This window comes from Cryptomeria japonica, chromosome 4 (assembly GCF_030272615.1).
Source record: "Cryptomeria japonica chromosome 4, Sugi_1.0, whole genome shotgun sequence".
Taxonomy (NCBI): Eukaryota; Viridiplantae; Streptophyta; class Pinopsida; order Cupressales; family Cupressaceae; genus Cryptomeria; species Cryptomeria japonica.
In genome coordinates, this window is record NC_081408.1 from 412,787,493 (window position 1) to 412,805,257 (window position 17,765).

The following is a 17,765-nucleotide window of genomic DNA, read 5'->3' on the forward strand; positions in this document are numbered from 1 at the left end:
ACCATCAAAAATCACTGAAAATATCAAATGTCTTACCCAAGGAAAACAACTCAAATTCAATAGAGTCAATTTTTGCCTTAAATTACTCAATAGTTGTAGGCCACTGGAGGCAATATTTGTATACTTTGCTTTCTTCTACCACATAGACTCTCATATTCCTTATGTCTTCAGATAACTTATTCTGAGCATATACACATTTATTTTCCATGTCTTCCAAAATAACTTCTCCAGGAATAGGTGCCTTAAGAGGCTACTTCATCCGATCATTTAACACTTCACACAAAACATCCGACAGGATGTCTACAATACTGTCTAGAGAAATATTGTTCTGAAGCAGATATTCAACTAGAATTTCCTCAATTTGATCTTTGATCATATGAGGGTTTCTCAAGCCACAATTCACCAACCTTTTTCAATCCTACATCTTCCTTTAGAAAACTTAGAATGTTATCAACACTACATGGATCATCTTTCTCATCTTTTCCTTTAGCAACTTGCTTATCCTCAGCCACAACAGATGATTCTAAATCAACCAAAGTAATGATCTCATGTTCAACTTTTATTTTTGTCTTCTTCATTGATTCTAGAGGAAGCACCACACTTTTCCTTTTTGGACTTTTACTTTTGGAGGAACTTCCTTCAAGAGTACTAATAGAATTGGGAATCAGACCAGAGAGGAACTTCTTCTCACAATCTATGAAATATTCTTCACATACCAGATCTTTGTTTTCCAAATAGGCTAAATATCTAAAAATTTGTTTTCCAATAGAAATATTCGATTTTCATGCAACATTTTCTTTCAAGGGTAATGACTTTATGAAGTAAACCATCAAACATTTAATAAAGGAACCAAACCAGAAAGGATAGCCTTGATCTTTTGTCATTTTGATATTTTTTACCAATTGTGTTCTAAAAAATTCACATAAATCAAAGTTCTTATCTTCTCTTACCATTTCATGTGCAATGTATACAGTGATGGCTAAAGTAGAACCTTCTCTATTTCTAAAATAAATTTTATAAGAGATTTCATATGCCACATACCTTATATAAGATCATTTATGGTGTCAATTATTAGTGCCCGTTGATCACCCGTGATGCCAGTTAGGGTTTCAACTTCTTTGTTCTTGATTAATTTCTTCACTAGAAGGGATCCATTACCACACAAACCAGACAAAAAAATAAGCTTCTTTTGAAATCTAATAAGCCTTGTCCAAAATCATATGATCATCCACAATGCAATTCAAGAGAAACTTTATCATGTCTTTATTTTAGAACCAAGGGAATTCCTTCCACAAATACAAACATTTATGTCCTAAATTTTGATTTTGATTTCCTATATGCCTTCATTTGACAAATAATTTCCCAATTTCCTATTTTTCTCATGATTATATTCATTCAAACGGATATCCTCACTTTTTCGAATAGTCAACTTGTTAGAATCCATAAGAAAAGATATGAAAATTACCTTATATGCGAACTTAGCTTTGAATCTCCTTTTTCTTCTCAAATGTGTTGCTTCTCAATTTATTCAAGGCATCATGTGTAGATTGCCCCAAAAATTAGATATTTACTTTATTCGATGTGCCTAGGGTTTCATCGCCAAAAACTGTCTTATCAAAGTGACATCATCTATTTTTACAATTCAACATACGCAATCCATTGGGGCATATCACTACAATCATAATCCACCACAAGCATCTTTTTTCACTTGAGATGGGTATAAATAGATTTGTCTTTGAAACTCCCCCTAAGTCGAAAGCTAGCGGATTAATTTCAAGAGGAAGAAGCACTAACACTAGACTTGGGTGCAACAGACTTAGTTGATTCTTTCCTTTTCCAAACCATAGCATTCTTCTTCTTAACTTCATTTGATTTCACTAGAGCATTCACATTCTTGCATTTGTTAGCAAAATGTCTATACTTGTTGCAATTGTAGCACTTTATATTCCTTTGTCCGGAATTCACCGAATTTGCTTTAGATCTGCACTAATTAGATTGATGACCAAATTTATAGCATGTGTGACAATAACCTTGGAAGGGATTATTCATAAATGTTCCATTTACTCCAAACAATCTATAACTTTTGTTACTGACTTGATTATTGTAGTTGTTAGCCTTGTATCCAAAATTTCCACATCTAAATAATCGAATATTCTGATTTACATTTCTTTTGCATTCTACTATTTTGTGTCCAAAATAATTGCACTGAAAACAATATCCATTAAATGATGAGTACCTTTGAGCGTTAGGTTACTGAACCAGAGGTCTATTTGTACCAAGTCTAGAATTTCGCACTTTGTTTGCAGCTTTGATCTTCTTTTCAGTCTCCATCTATTCTATCCCTTTACCTTTGTATTTCGAACAATCACCAGTAAATCCTAATCCTTCCTTATTCATGTGATATTTTAGCATTGACAACAGTTGATTTAATAACCCACTACTTTCACTAACTCTTGATTTTGATTTTAGCTTTTGTGGTTCTTTCTCTAACTTCTTATTTTCTTCAGCCTTTGGATTAACTGTGCTCTTCAAGCTTTCTTACACTTTTCTTCTTTCTTCTATCTACAATTTTAAGTTCACAATAGAATCATTCGCTTGCTTCAATTCCTTGTTAACCTCTCAATGTCTTTCTTTGAACTTTCAGATCTGATCTCTTAGGTTTCTTCACACATTCATTCACTACCTTCACATTCTCTTTCAATTCTTCCTTCTTAGATTTTGCACTTTCAATATCTTCAAGGGTTGTCTTCAATTATTCATCCCGCTGATATTCTCCATATGTTTCCATAGGAGCCATTTGTTCAAATCAAGATCTCCCTCAGGCAATTAAGCTAGCTACAAGGGACCAGGCTCTGATACCAATTGTTGAACAACTCGTAATACTGGGAGGGGGTGAATTGGTATTCCTTAATATACTAAAAACTGAAACAAATATTCTGATTATCTGAAGCTTAACTTAATCTTAATTATACTTGAAATGAAAAATAGAAAATAATTCCAGAACATAACTCAGCCACACAAGAGATACCATACTTTTATACGTGGAAAACCCAACAAGACAAAAACCACGGAGAGGGTTAACTCTCAAGATAATATAACTAGTTATATGGAATTACAACACAGGCTCACTACCAGGAGAGCATGTTTCTCTAATACGACTTACTGCTAGAAAGGCTTATTGCCAAAAAGGAGTGAACTAAGAAAAATTGCATCTACTTATGCATGGAATCAATTCTAATTAAAGCTTTGACAAGACACTGATTGCTTGCAAAAGATCCAGTTAAGAACCTCTCCAAAATGTTTCACTATCTAACTACACCAATTGGCTCACACTAGATCAACTTTCTTGTGTTGTCGCTTACCACTTTATCCTTTGCTCATGCTTGTTGTCTCCTTCACAATATGTCCTTCTCATACTATCTTATTCACTCGCTATATCGATATGTATATGTGTATATATTTTGTAATTAAGAGATCCTTCATATATATTTGTGTGTGTCAATTAGAATTATACATCAAGTCAGCCTCAAAAACATTTCTTCAAAGGAATATTTCAACAATCAAGATACACGCTGCAATCACCAGATCAAAACATCAACTTTCAATGTCAACGAAGCTCAAAATAAATATATCCTCAAAGTGCCAAATCAACATGATAATTGAATGCCACAATCACCAAAGCACAAGGTATAACATTTGGGAAAAACAAACCAAGATAGAGCATATCGAAGACTGGGGGTAATAATCATGATCCAAGTCAGCATTGTGAGTATCACCAGAAATCAAAAGAATCGGAGGGAACCAGAGCATCAAAATCTACTCATTACTGCATACTCGAACATACAACTGGAGCACAACATCCAAAGAATGATCTGGAGCACATAATCAAATGCCATGACCAACACCAAATCTCTCACATCCAGATACACATATTCTCATATTGCTAACACACACTTTCGATGCAATAAAAGACTGCAACATCAACAACAATATCCATAGCAACATACATACCTATCTTCCACTGTCTACAACATACATACCTATATATCTTCTACTTTAATACATATTGTTCTTTTCCATATCTAGAGCAATCCAAATTACTGAGATTAACAACAATGACAACACTGATAAGTATTTAACACCACATATTGTTACCTCATGGCCTCTCGCCATAAAAGAATGACATTGTGCTCAAAGGTGATAGTTTATACATTAGATATTATTGACTTTAATGTAGCTAACATCAGGGATAAATGAGGGATTGTACTATAGACATCAACAATACCCCTCAACTGGTCCAAATATTGACCAATTAATTCATGAATTAAGGGGGGTTTGGTAGGGGAGGGTTTGGCGGTTATGACGATTGTGTATTCTCATTGTTCTCAACCATATTAGCTAATTGAAGTTGAAAATTTATATTTAATTAATAGATTTTAAATGACATAGTGTATTTCAAATAAAAAGCCTAATTTATAACTGAAAAACAAAAAACAAACAAAAAAAATGCAAATGAATGATTAAAAAAAATCGAAAAAATTTTCATACTCGATGCTTGGATTTGATGAAAAATTGTCAAATAAATTAGATATCAGATATATTAAGATATCAAATCACTACAAAATCCAAACCCATGGGTAAAAATGACCCACAACGAGCACAGTCTGGGTATATAAAATACCCACGGGTATCAATTATTTGATATTATCGAATATCCAAATACCTTTTTAAGTTTTCCTTTATATATTAATAATATATAATATATATACAAATATGTTAATATGATATAATATTTGGCCTATTAAGGGGCAGACCCGAGTGCATTCGAGAAGAGATCTTTAGAAGGAGGTGAAGTGGGAAAAACAAAGGGAGGGATGGCATAAAGTTTATTTTGACGGGGCTTCCAAAGGGAACCCTGGACCCTCGAGGATTGGTTGTGTGGTGAGGGATTGGGAGGGGAGCATAGTGGCAACCAGAGTGAAAAGAATTGAAGATAGAATGAATAATGTGGTGGAGGCTGAAGTGGCCCTTTTTGGGATTAAAATGGGGAAGAAATTAGGATTGCACACCATTCACCTAGAAGGGGATTCAATGATAATCATTAATGCAATTATTGGAGGATAAATTCAAGCATGGCATTTATAAAAATACATTGTGGCTATCAAAGTTGAGCTGGAGACCTTAAAACACTATGAGGTGAGCCATGTCAGGCGTGTGAGAAATAATGAGGCTAATGTACTTTCTAAATGGGTGTCATCATTCATTGAAGTGGGAGAAGTACGCCTTGAGGATTTTAGAGAGATTACTTGGATGGATAATTAGTGGCATCGTCCTTTGAAGCATGCGATCATTTATGGCATGGTAGCGGAGTTGGAGGACAGGGCTTCTGTGAGGTGGTGTTATAAGCAGGCCAAAGGGGCTTTGGTGGCAGCATTTGCAAAAGGGTGTGACATAGATTTCTAAGGTGGGGTGCAGGATGGAGGAAAATTTCAAACTTATCACCTCTCTACTGCAGGTTGCCTTTCATGATAAGGTAATTGCTAGGTGGTTGAAGCGGCTTTTCCTCTTTGGAAATGCAAATTTTATTTGGGTGGTTTAAATTATGGTTGGCAAAATCTTTCGATAACTCAAGCATAGGTATAAGAGCAACATGGATATTATTTGTATGTCCATTGCCTGTGGTAAACACTATCAAGTGGGTCATGAATTCGATTCTAGAGAAGGAATGGCTTGAGGGTTTAGATTCCATTTTGGAATGGGTTGCATCGGGGGTGGGATTCGATGTGAGGGAGGGCATGGAGGACTCACGTGCAGAGGAAATTTATGAGTTCATCCCATTCATGAGATGGCCATCGGACTGTGATAAGGACGAGTGAAGTGTGGAGGCCCTTATTGGGTGGGATATAATCAATGCATTCATGAGGAACCAGGAGACCCAGAGGGTGCTTGCAGTGGCGTTGATGGATGACGAACCCAATTTAGGGGGTCACAGGTGATCACTACGTGTGTGGAGGACTTGGGCTGGCAGTGTGGCAAATGCAAGTGGGATGGCAAGGCGATAAACCTGAAAAAAGGAGGTTGACGCCCGAGGAAAAACAGGGCAGTTTTTTTAAAAATTCCTTGTTTTGGTTTTGAAGGATAAATGGTGATGGCTTATTGTGTATGGATGGTTTTTTGTAATGTTGACTATGGTACAAGATAGGGATGGTTTCTTCGTTGATGTAAATCTCATTGATTATGTTTTAATGTTCGAAGTCTGGAGGAGGGTTATTTTGCAATGTATAGGTCGTCTATCATGTGGAGCTTCGACTCTTGGTCTTGGGTGATGAAAGGAAGGGTTGTTTTTCTGGCAGCATGCGGATGGTAGATGTAGAGTGGGGGCAGGGTTTTTTATTATCATCGATCCAATTTTGGCTGGATTTTTATTGTAATCTTTCCTTCTTATATAATTAATAAAATATATCGCTATTACAGATTAAAAATATATAATATAATATTAATATATATATTATATATTATATATTATATATTATATATTAATATTATAATATATTATTTAATATATTATATAATATAGATCATTTATTATATAATATATATGATTGATAATATCGGATATCCGATACAATCATATATCTGATATTTTATGATATTCGTTATGCTTTGGCTTTTGTCATGACTACATGTACTGACATCAAAGCCAACCAAAAAGTCAACACAAATTTTTTGAATTTTTTTGCAACTAGAAAAGGCATTTTTTTTATATTGCCACTTTTTGGCCCCTCGTGATCTTGCACATACTCTAACTGATTAACCCAGAATTTAAAAAATGTGAATTATGAGTTTAAATAAATGCTTTAAAATCATTAATAACATGTCATAATAATCGGATTAGAAAATACACTTGAAAAATTATGCAACCCACAAGTTAATTTTATAATAATAAATTAGGGTTTTTGTGAATTTAACCTCTAAATTGTAATTCAATTGAAAACAAAAATTATGAGTGCAAATTTGAATTTTAAAATGCATACAAAATCATATTTGAGAAAAGAAATCAGAATTAAGCATGAAAGTTGTCAGGTTCAATAAAAATGTAACGGTGTAATTTCGAATTATGATTAATTAAGATAATAAAACTAGGAGCAATCCCAAATTAACAAAAACAATGGAAAGAGGAGTGAACCTAATAGATCTAGCCTCAATCCAAATAAGGAAAGAGCTAAAATTCTTATTAGATTCACTGGTTATTAATAGTTATCCTCTTTCCTAATTTGAATTTGGAATGTTATGGTGAAATTGGGGTAAAAGTATGAACAATTGACGTAAATTATTAAAAATAGATTGCTATAGATATCCCACAAAGCCACAAAATGAGTTCTAGGAAAAACAAGATGTTTAGAACTCGTTCCTAAAAGTTTGACCTGATTTTTTGAGACCAGGTACGTAGCACAGATCCATCTTGGTCCTCTGAATTGTCATTCGTTGATAGATGAACATATTTGTCACTATCGAGACTGCCAGAATTCATGTGTACAACTCTAGCACATAGAAAGATAGGAAATAGGTTGGGAATAGGAGTATGCCTTTGGTCAAACCCTAGTTTTGGAATTACCCAAGAAATTGAATTGATAAATACAATAAAAGGTTGTGATAAAATTCTTTCCTTTTAAGGGAAGGACTGAAATTCTTGAAATAACAATGTATACCTTGATAAAGTTTTGTTTGACCTTCACACAAAGGTTTTAGGGTTTCATGTAGAATGTCTTCATAAAACATTGATAATGGATGCCATCTTCAATACTTGAATGCTTTCTCACTTGAATTGAATTTCACCAAAGTGTAAATGAGAACATCAAAGAAGTTGTTAGGTTTCAAATGAGAGGGGTGGACCTCCTTTTATACTTGGTTGCCTGAAAGAAAATTAAATTTTTAGAGTAGACTAACACGGGATTAAGTTTCTTTATCAAATGAAATTACCATTGTAGGGCCCAAAAATGGGTCCTGATTAGGAGGACCGGGGCACTAGGTGTCCTAGTCCTTAAAAATTAGGACTCGACATGAGGGGGAAGGAGAGAAAATGATTAAAATGTGGGATTGATAGGGAGTGTGAGTAGAATCAGCATAGTAATCAAGCATTGAAATCCAAAACACCAAAGTGAGGCCTAGGTGAGGACAAAATTGCAAGCGAGTACAATTACAACACTACATTTGGATTCACTTGTCTAGGTTTTAGGTTTACACAAGTTTTGCATAAGGAGATTAAAAAAAAAGACCAGAATTAGTCAAGTAATATTTTTTGCACTTATGAGCTTGTTGATAATGCCTTATCTAGGCATGAAAAGTATGACCTGTGAGGATACACTAACCAATTTTATTCATCAAGATCACACTAAGGTGCAAGAGGAGAGCATACATGGCCTAGAATCCTATTTATAGGGGCACACAGAGACTAACTTACTAGGGATAACCACTTACCAATGTATCACAAATATGAATAGTCAAACACCACTAAGCTAGGTTCAAAAAATCTTCCTATATATACCTAAAGGTACGTGAGGCCCAAGTTTGTGAAATGAGAGGTATATGTAATTTTTAGGTGCAACAAGGTAACCCACTCTCTACCTTCACTTTGCAAAGTTTACAATTCTTAACAAACTTATCCAAAAATAACAAAGGTCCATCAATAAAACATTATTAATTATTTTATTATTTTATGCCCCAATAGAAAACAATCATTTAGGTTTCCATTTGATCATGAAATCCAAGATAGGTCCACTAAAAATAAAAATAAAATGTGAAACTTATATTTTATCTCTGAGATCACCACAAGGTGCAAGGAGAGAGTATATGCAAATGCCCCTTGGGTGATGCAAGTAGGAAAGGGTTCTTTTGGTGTTGGAAAGGTGAGTGGTGTTGTCATTGATTTCAAACTAGTCTTGTGGTGTTATTAATGTCAAACTTGTTTGGTGTTGTATTAATGGAATGGTGTATTTTAGTGCATAATAAGTGAAGAGGAAGATTGAGTTATTCAATTATGTGGATGTAGTATATGCCCAGAAATGAGTGCTCAAATGTTGTTATGTTTTTCTGTAATGCCCCGCCAGGAAACCCCTAAGGGTTTAAGTTAAAAACACTCAATTAGAGTGTAAATTTTTTTTTTTTTTTTAAATTAATAATTAAGAGCGTTAATGACAAGTTACAATATTAAGATAGATTGATGTTATCTCAAAGTTATCTCTAACTAGATAACACAGCGGAAGGCTAAATCGATCCTAAGGAGTTTCCCAACGCGATTACATAACCTTACACCTAACTCAACTTGCATCGCTAGATCCATTAAACAGGATATCATAATTACAAGATAACGCATAGGTCTTGATTACATATGTGTTCAATGGTTTAACACCTTATATCTTTAGGTAGCGTTCATTTACTTTGGGTGGATTGGAGGCCTTTGATAGGTTATTTGTTTAATGCACTTAAATTCATAATTTTCATTTAGAGGCCTCCAAATAGGTTCCAAGCGTTTAATATAATGAGGTTCATTCATTAGGTTTTTAAGATAACCATCCACCCTTGACGTCATCCTTTAATGCTATAAATATGCTTAACGAGATTCATTCGTTTAGGGTTAAACTACGATTAATAAAACGAGGATTCCTTCATTTGATCTTAAAATATTCTCCCACATTTGATATCTCTTTTAAAATATTAAACAGTATGGTTAATAAGAAAAATTCGTTTCTTAAGGATTAAACTTCCATTAGTAGAGTGAGGTCTCTTCATTTGTTTTCATGCATAGCCAACTAAGGAGTGGTAGATTCTTATGTGAAAGATAAAATGTGAGTAACCATAGAATTCATTTGAAGTTTTGATGATGCAAATAATTGGACTAATTTTCATTAAGGTGGGTGTGTATTAGGGCACACGAGAGCATCCTTTAAATTAAAATATCGTTAGCTATATGAAATTCTTCATTTCAAGATTTGAATAATAAGACCATAGTGATGTTCTTCCATTAGGGTTGAAATACAATTATCTTGTTGCATATCATTTTTTTTTAATTGTTAAATGAAAATAATATGAGAGAGATTCTTTTACTAGATTTAATGTATCAACAACTAATTGAATCCCTTCTTTTTCAGTTCATCTTTAGCAATCATAAATAAATTCATTTGTTGGGGTTATAATTATGGTAGACTAGTTGAGTTTCACCAATTATCAAGTTAAATTTCGGTAAGGTTAATTGTTAAGATTAAAACGTAATTGACCAAACAACTATATCCAATATAATGAAACATAATTAACATGACGTTTCCCATTTACTAAGGTAAAAAGGTAAGTATCTATTTGAGGTTCATCCTTTAAATTTCACTTAGAATTTATAACATTAATTCGACTTTGTTTCCCATTTCTCATTCGTCCCATTTATATACTTGATAGCAAGTTAATCCATTAATGTAATCTAGCAAGATTCTTTCCGCTGTTACAATTTAAATTAACATATTTTGAATACTTTGCCATAATCACAATTTACGATGTTTTATGAATCTGATTTACTACATTTATCAAGATAAATAATGTTATGCACCTAGATTTGAACTTATTAAATTTCCACCATACACTTATGCAAGAAATACAACCATCCATGATAATTTAAAACATAAAACAAAGTAAGCAAAACATCGCATAACACAGATATGATCTCGGAGTTCACCCCAAAAGGGCTACAACTCCGGGTCTGCTCAACTGCAAGACCCCTTTGGTATTATATCGTTAGGAATACATGATTTATAAGTCTTTTACATGTTTGCCACTTGGGCGAATTACAATCAATATACAATAGACACCTCGGTCTGAATTTTACAAGATGGGTCCCTCCTAAAGCGGATTCCAACTGACACTTCAAGGGCAAATACAGGTTCTAATGACTGACGATATTTTGACTAGGGGCATACTTCGGCTATGACCGACACAATTATCTAGATAACAAGGTCTGAAAACAAATACACCAAGGTATGACGCCACCCCAAACAAGGCAAATACGGAACTTATACTTACAACATTTTCCTTTTTATATCGATACGATATCAAATTTACATGCGTACTACTAACATACCGACGAAGTAATTACAAAATATACGAAGATAATTTCGATTCAAATTTCATACTCTCCTATACTTTAGTTTTCATTTGTAAAATTATCGGGAGATCTTAATCATTAAATTTGAAAGACGATTATTTTTTTTTTAAAAGAAGAACAACGTCTTATTAAGATATATTTCATGACGTTAGCAATGGTGTCTTATTTCAAAGGTCTTCAAATACAGTCAATATTTGATCTCTTCTCCAGTATACTTTCCTATTAGATTTGGTTCCAAAATTAAACGTGATCAAAATAAATTTAACAATACATGACTAATAAAATGTTATTTTCTTAAATAAATCCACAAATTTATATATACACAAACTTCGTATTTAATATATATATATATATATATAAACAATATTTAGCGAAATAAAAGTTAAATAAAACTAATTTCCAATCAAATGAACCTTTCTACCAAAATCCTTTTTTTTTTTTTTTTATTAATACCTTCCCCATGGCATATATCATAATATATATTTTATTTTTTTTGTTTTTAAAAAAAATTATATAAAAAAACAATATTATAAAACAAAGTTTATTTTATATTGGGCAAAACCTACCTGCGGGCCCACAGCGTGGACGCAGGTTCCCTGCGAGCCACGCTGTGGTCGCAGGTCTCCCTGCGGCCCACAGTGTGGACGCAGGGTTCCCTGCGTCCACACTGTGGGCCGCAGGTCCCTGCGGACACACTGTGGTCGCAGGTAGACTGCGAGCCACAACAGCGCCGCGGGGGAAGGGGAGGGTCGAGCTTCGGCTCCCCCCCCGAAACCCTCATTTTTTTTCTATATTTTTTTTTTAAAATATTGAAATAAACCAAAAGGATTGACAAAAGAAGAATGTAAAATCCTCATTTTTGAAAAACAAATACAGTCACAACCATAAATGAATTTTCCAGATTTATACCAAAATCTCCATTATGGGAGAAAATTTTCCTAACAAGTTTAAAATCACAAAATCCATCAAGAACGAGGGTTTGATTCAAGAACAACCAAGATTGGGAGAAAACTGAAACTAAGCCTCAAACATTCATGGGTGATATTATTTTTATTTTTTTTTGTGTATTCAACAAACAAATAAAGGAGTAGATTCGAATCCTACCTCATAATGCAATTCCGGACATGAATCTTGATGAAGAGCTTCCCCAATCTGTTGCTCCAATGCAAATCCCCCCATTTTTTTTTCCAAAAAAAAAAAAAACTCCCAAGCAAAAGAACCCCCAAAATGCTTACAAAACTAGGTTAAAAAAGAGAAACCCTAATTTTGCCCTAATTTTAAATTTCGAAATTAAGCATTTATTTTTAAAATAAAATGGATGAAAAATGGAAACCTCTTATTCAATTCCTCTTATTCATTTTTCCTTTAAAATTAAAAAGCTTCCATTTCTTATTGCGTTTTTTTTTTTAAATTTTAATTTCTCACTACAAATTTTAGGCCTACTTCTTATTTCGAAACTATTGACCGGGTAAGGCATTTGATTAATTTAATTTTCTAAAAATCAAACTTTTATACTATATCGACTTTACAAGTAAAAAGGAAATAATTTCGTTTAATAATAATAATTTACCCCTTTTTTCTTCCAAAATGCGGAAATGAGTAATTTAATTCTATCTCTCAAATGACTTTAAAATTTTTCCTTTCTAAAACGCATAACTCAATAAATTCGTTATTTTAAAATTAGCTATTAAATTAACTCGCTATAACATAATAAAGCGACATTTTTTTAAATAAATGACTAATCTAATGCAAGAGTCTTGTTTATTCAAATTTCTCAACTACAACTGCATAAAAGTTACAAATGCGTAAATGAGCACACTAACCCCAGTTAAATACCTTAAGCTTGCTACAATAACAATTTAAAGCAATCTCTTAAATTAATGATTAATCATATAAAAGAAGCTACCTATTTAAATTCCTATATCACTATTGTGTACGCCTACTCATTAATTTTGAATTTAATACTTAGGATAACAAACCTCACTTACCTCGCGCAAGGCACGCAAATCGAGGAAGTCCTTCAAATCTCTCGACATGCATCCCAATGAAAGGCAAGCCCCACGAATCCACACACGATGCTCACCTAACCATGGCTAAGGCAAGACGAGAGTTATATGACCACTAAATCCGAATTCAAAAGATGAAGGAGGCATACTTAACCTTGCAAATCCCAAAGGAGATGAACCTTGCCCTAAGCGGTGTTGTACCTGCAATCTCCTGCACCCATGAATTCATACAAGCATGCATATACAAATACATATTCAATGAAGGCGTTAGCTCAAGATTTATCTCAAGGGTTAGGAACAATTACATTTACACGAAAATCGATGCAAAAGCACAATAATAAGTATGCACAGTTATTTATATTATCTAAACTACACATTTCACCATGGTTAACCTACCTTTCAAGAATCCCACATAGGAAGTCAATCATGGTCAAACGGGTTTTACAAGTCTAGCTAGGGTATGGGCATTACATTTTCAGTGGTGATGTTCAATAAGTATGAGATGTTTCCAAAAGGTAACATTAGCGAAAGTTGAAATATGCAAGAAAGAGTATTTAAAGTCATTATGGAAGAATGTTTTAGATTCCTCTAGTTTTTTAATATTTTGGCTTGCGTTCTAGACATAATGTCTATTTTTTTTAGATGTTGCACTATCATGTTTTTCAGGTTTTCAGTTACTCAGATGGTGAAGATTGGGTGTTGGATTTTGATGACAATAAGGTTGTTTATTAGGACTGGTCTAGGGAATGATTTGCATAGCTCTTTTATGTTGTTTGATGTGTTGTATCTTGGAGGACATGTTCATATGGCTTGTGCAATGTTCCAGTTCAGATCTTAGGTGTTGGTTTGATCGGCGAGTGAAGTTATGTTGGTTTGTGGTTCGGCACATTTAGTTATGTTGGTCTCTAATTGAATCAATTAATTTATCTTTTTTGGATCATACTCTTTTGGTACAAATATTCATTGGAGGTTGAATTAGAAGGTTGCAATGGGTCTTACTGTAGCATGTGTAGATCCATATTGAATAATTTTGCTTGAAATATTATTTTTGATCTGATTGTTTAACAATCTTTGTTGATATTCTACACATTACGTAGAATGCCAACTTTGGAGTATGTTTCACTATCATGTTTTCAGGTTCTCAGTTACTCAAATGGTGAGGATTGGGTGTTGCAGTTTGTTGACAATGAGCTTCTTTATTAGGACTGGTCTAGGGAATGCTCTGAATAGATCTTCTATGTTGTTTGATGTGTTGCATCTTGGAGGACATGTTCATATGTCTCGTGCAATGTTCCGATTCAAATCTCAGGTGTTGATTTGATCGGCGAGTGAAGTTATGTTGGCATGTGGTTTGACACATTTAGTTGTGTTGGTCTCTAGCTAAATCAATTAATTTTTCTTTATTGGATCATGCTCTTTTGGTTTAGGTATTCATTGGAGTTTGAGTTAGAGGGTTAAAATGGGTGTTACCATAGCATCTGTAGATCCACATTAAGTAATATTTCTTGAAATACTATTTTTGAGTTGACTATTTAACAAGCTTTATTGATATTCTACACATTACATAGGATGCCAACTTTGGAGGATGTGCTAGCATGTGTGGTTCATTAAAATGAACTTAGAAATATATATTGTGATTTATTTAGGTCCCATTTATCTCTTGGAGTGGACCACATTGTGTATAGTTTCTTGTCGTGGCCAACTTTAAGAAATTCATCTATATTTTGTCTATGGTCGACCTAGTTGAGGGTTTCAATGAATAGCCTAGTATAAATGGAAGTGTGAATGTGTGAATTTGTGAGTTCATCATTTTTAATTGGATGTTAATGATGTGTAAGAAGAAAAAGTGTGAATCTCAATTTGTGATGAGCTTTGATGATCATATATTCATCGTGATAGTGTTTTGAGACAGTGAATGAAGTAAGATATGTTTTCCATGATATTATTTTCTTGACATAGTGGTTCAAGGATAATTTCATGGTCAAGAGATCTTGTTCATTTTAGTTCATCATTTCCCTATAAATTTCTGAAGACAGTGAGTCCATTTGGTAGCTTCTGCAATCTCTATATCTTTCCCTAGAGCAATGTGCTTCAGTAATGCAAGTCCCTTGTATCTTGCCTTGAGATTGTGCATCTTAAAAATGCAAGTCCCTTGTATATTGCCTTAAGATTGTGCATCTCAATAATGCAAGTCCCTTGTATCTTTTCCTAAGGTTGTGTGTCTTAGTCATGCAAGTCCAATCAGGTGTAATGAGCTACCTTGGCCTTGAGCCTAAATTATAGTAATTAGTTATTCATATTCTGAGTACGATTCTTACTGTGGTTTTTCCCTTCTTAGGTTTTCCACATACATCTAGTGTTCTTGTGTGTATTGCGCTTTATGGTTTCATGTTTCATAATTGTGGAGATATGTTAATTATGATTTGAAGTTTAAAGGATTATAAATAAGTTGTTTTAATTTCCAAATTGATTCACCCCCCCTTTCAATCATGTGGATTGTTCAACAATTGGTATCGGAGTGAGGTTCCTCTAATAAAATCTTATCCACTTGAGGAAGGTTCGGACTAGCATAGGAGATCAATTTCAAAGCACCAAAGTTAGATGGCACAAATTTTTATTCTTGGAAGTTACGAATGGAAATTATTTGAATTGTTTGCCACTTGGAATATGGGACACAAGTATGTTTATACCACTCTAAGTAATAGTCCTACTAATCTAGATCAGATCAAAAATCATGAAAATAATACAAAGAAAAACAATATACTTATCATTAGTTTGAGTGACTTAGATTTTTTGAAGATAAATGGAAGCAAAAGTGCAAAGAAAATTTGGGATAAGTTGAGAAGCATTTATGAAGGAGATCAGAAGACCAAGCAAGTCAACATGCAAAATCTAAGTATAGAATTGAGACACTGAGGATGTCTATAGATGAGAACATTGTAGGTTGCATGCACTAAGTGAATGACATAGTGAATTAAATTAGAGGTATTGGTGGAGAATTGAAGTAAAATGAATTTGTGAGATAATTAATGAGGACATTGCCTAAATATTACAAACCAAAGCTATAAGTTATTGAAGAAATTCATAAAATGGATACATATACGTTGGGTCAGCTTTATGGATTGCTCTCTGCCTTTGAGATTTTTAGATTTTGAGGAGCTACACAATGGCAAGAAGGAAGTTGAATTCAAAGTCACCAAGAAGATTGAAGATTTACCCGAAACAAGCAATGATCTAAATGATATTGAAGAAAAATTTGTGAGGAGACTATAGAAAGGATCTGGAAAATACAAAGGTAAGTTGCCCTTCAAATATTTTAATTGTGAAAGAATTGGTCATTATGTTGCTAGATGTACTTCCAGGGAAGATAACTATAAGAGATTAGATAATGATAATAAAAGAAAGGATAATTATAGGAGAGATGACAAAAATAAAATAATAGATAAAAAAAAATATGCCTAAAAAGAGATTTTGTTAAATGAAGACCTATCCCTTTGAAGAAGATTGTGATGACTCAAATGATGAATTATTATTGTTGGCCATAGAAGAAAAGGATATTGAAAGGGTTGATACTCTACATGATGAGAATAACTGTGAAAGATCAATGACTGTGAAGATTGCACTGCATGCAAAAGTGGAACCCTAAGCTTGAATAATTGATTTTGGATGTTGAAATCATATGACATGTGACAAAAGAAAGTTCATAGAATTTGAAAAATATGTTGTAGGAACAATGAATTTTACTAGTGAGGATGTTGCACCTATTTGTGATAACGAAACTATTTCCATTGATGGTGAACATAATATAGATGATGTTTATTATGTTAAAGGTTTGAGACATAATCCTTTAAGTGTGATTTTGATGTGTAGTAAAGGCTAAAAGCTCATATTGCATGGGTCTGAATGTGAGATCAAAAAAAAGAGGTTCTAGTTGTACAAGGCATAAGATTAAATGTCAATGTCTACTATGTGAAGGAAAATAGAGGAAGTGGTCGTTTTCTAGCATGGAGCAATGAATGTTGGTTATGGCACAAAAGGTTGGAACTTGTTAACTGTGACAACATGGTGAAGATTAGTTCTACTCATTTTGTAAGATATTTACCAAAGATTATCAAACATGCTAATATGGTGTGCAAGGAATGTTAGATGGAAAAACAAACAGGAAATAGATTCAAACACAAGGAGTATTCTGCCACAAGAACTTTGGAGTTGATTCATATAGATCTATGTGAACATAAAAGGACAAGAGGACTAAAGGTATTTTATGTTTCTCAGTGATGATTATTATAGAATGACATGGGTTAATTTCTTAAAAGAAAAGTTTGAAGCATTACATATATTTAAGGTATTCAAAGCCATGGTTGATAATAAAATAGATGTTAATATCAAATGTTTAAGGTCTGATAGAGGAGGAGAATTTACATCAAATGAATTTGATAGATTTTGTGAAGAACGTGGTATTGGAAGGCAATTGTCTGCACCTAGGACTCCTCAACGGAATGGAGTGGTTGAAAGAAAGAATGAAACCGTTGTTGAGATGTCTTGAAATATGTTGAAATATGCTAACCCACCAAATGTTTATTGGAAAGAAGTTGTACATACTGCTATATATA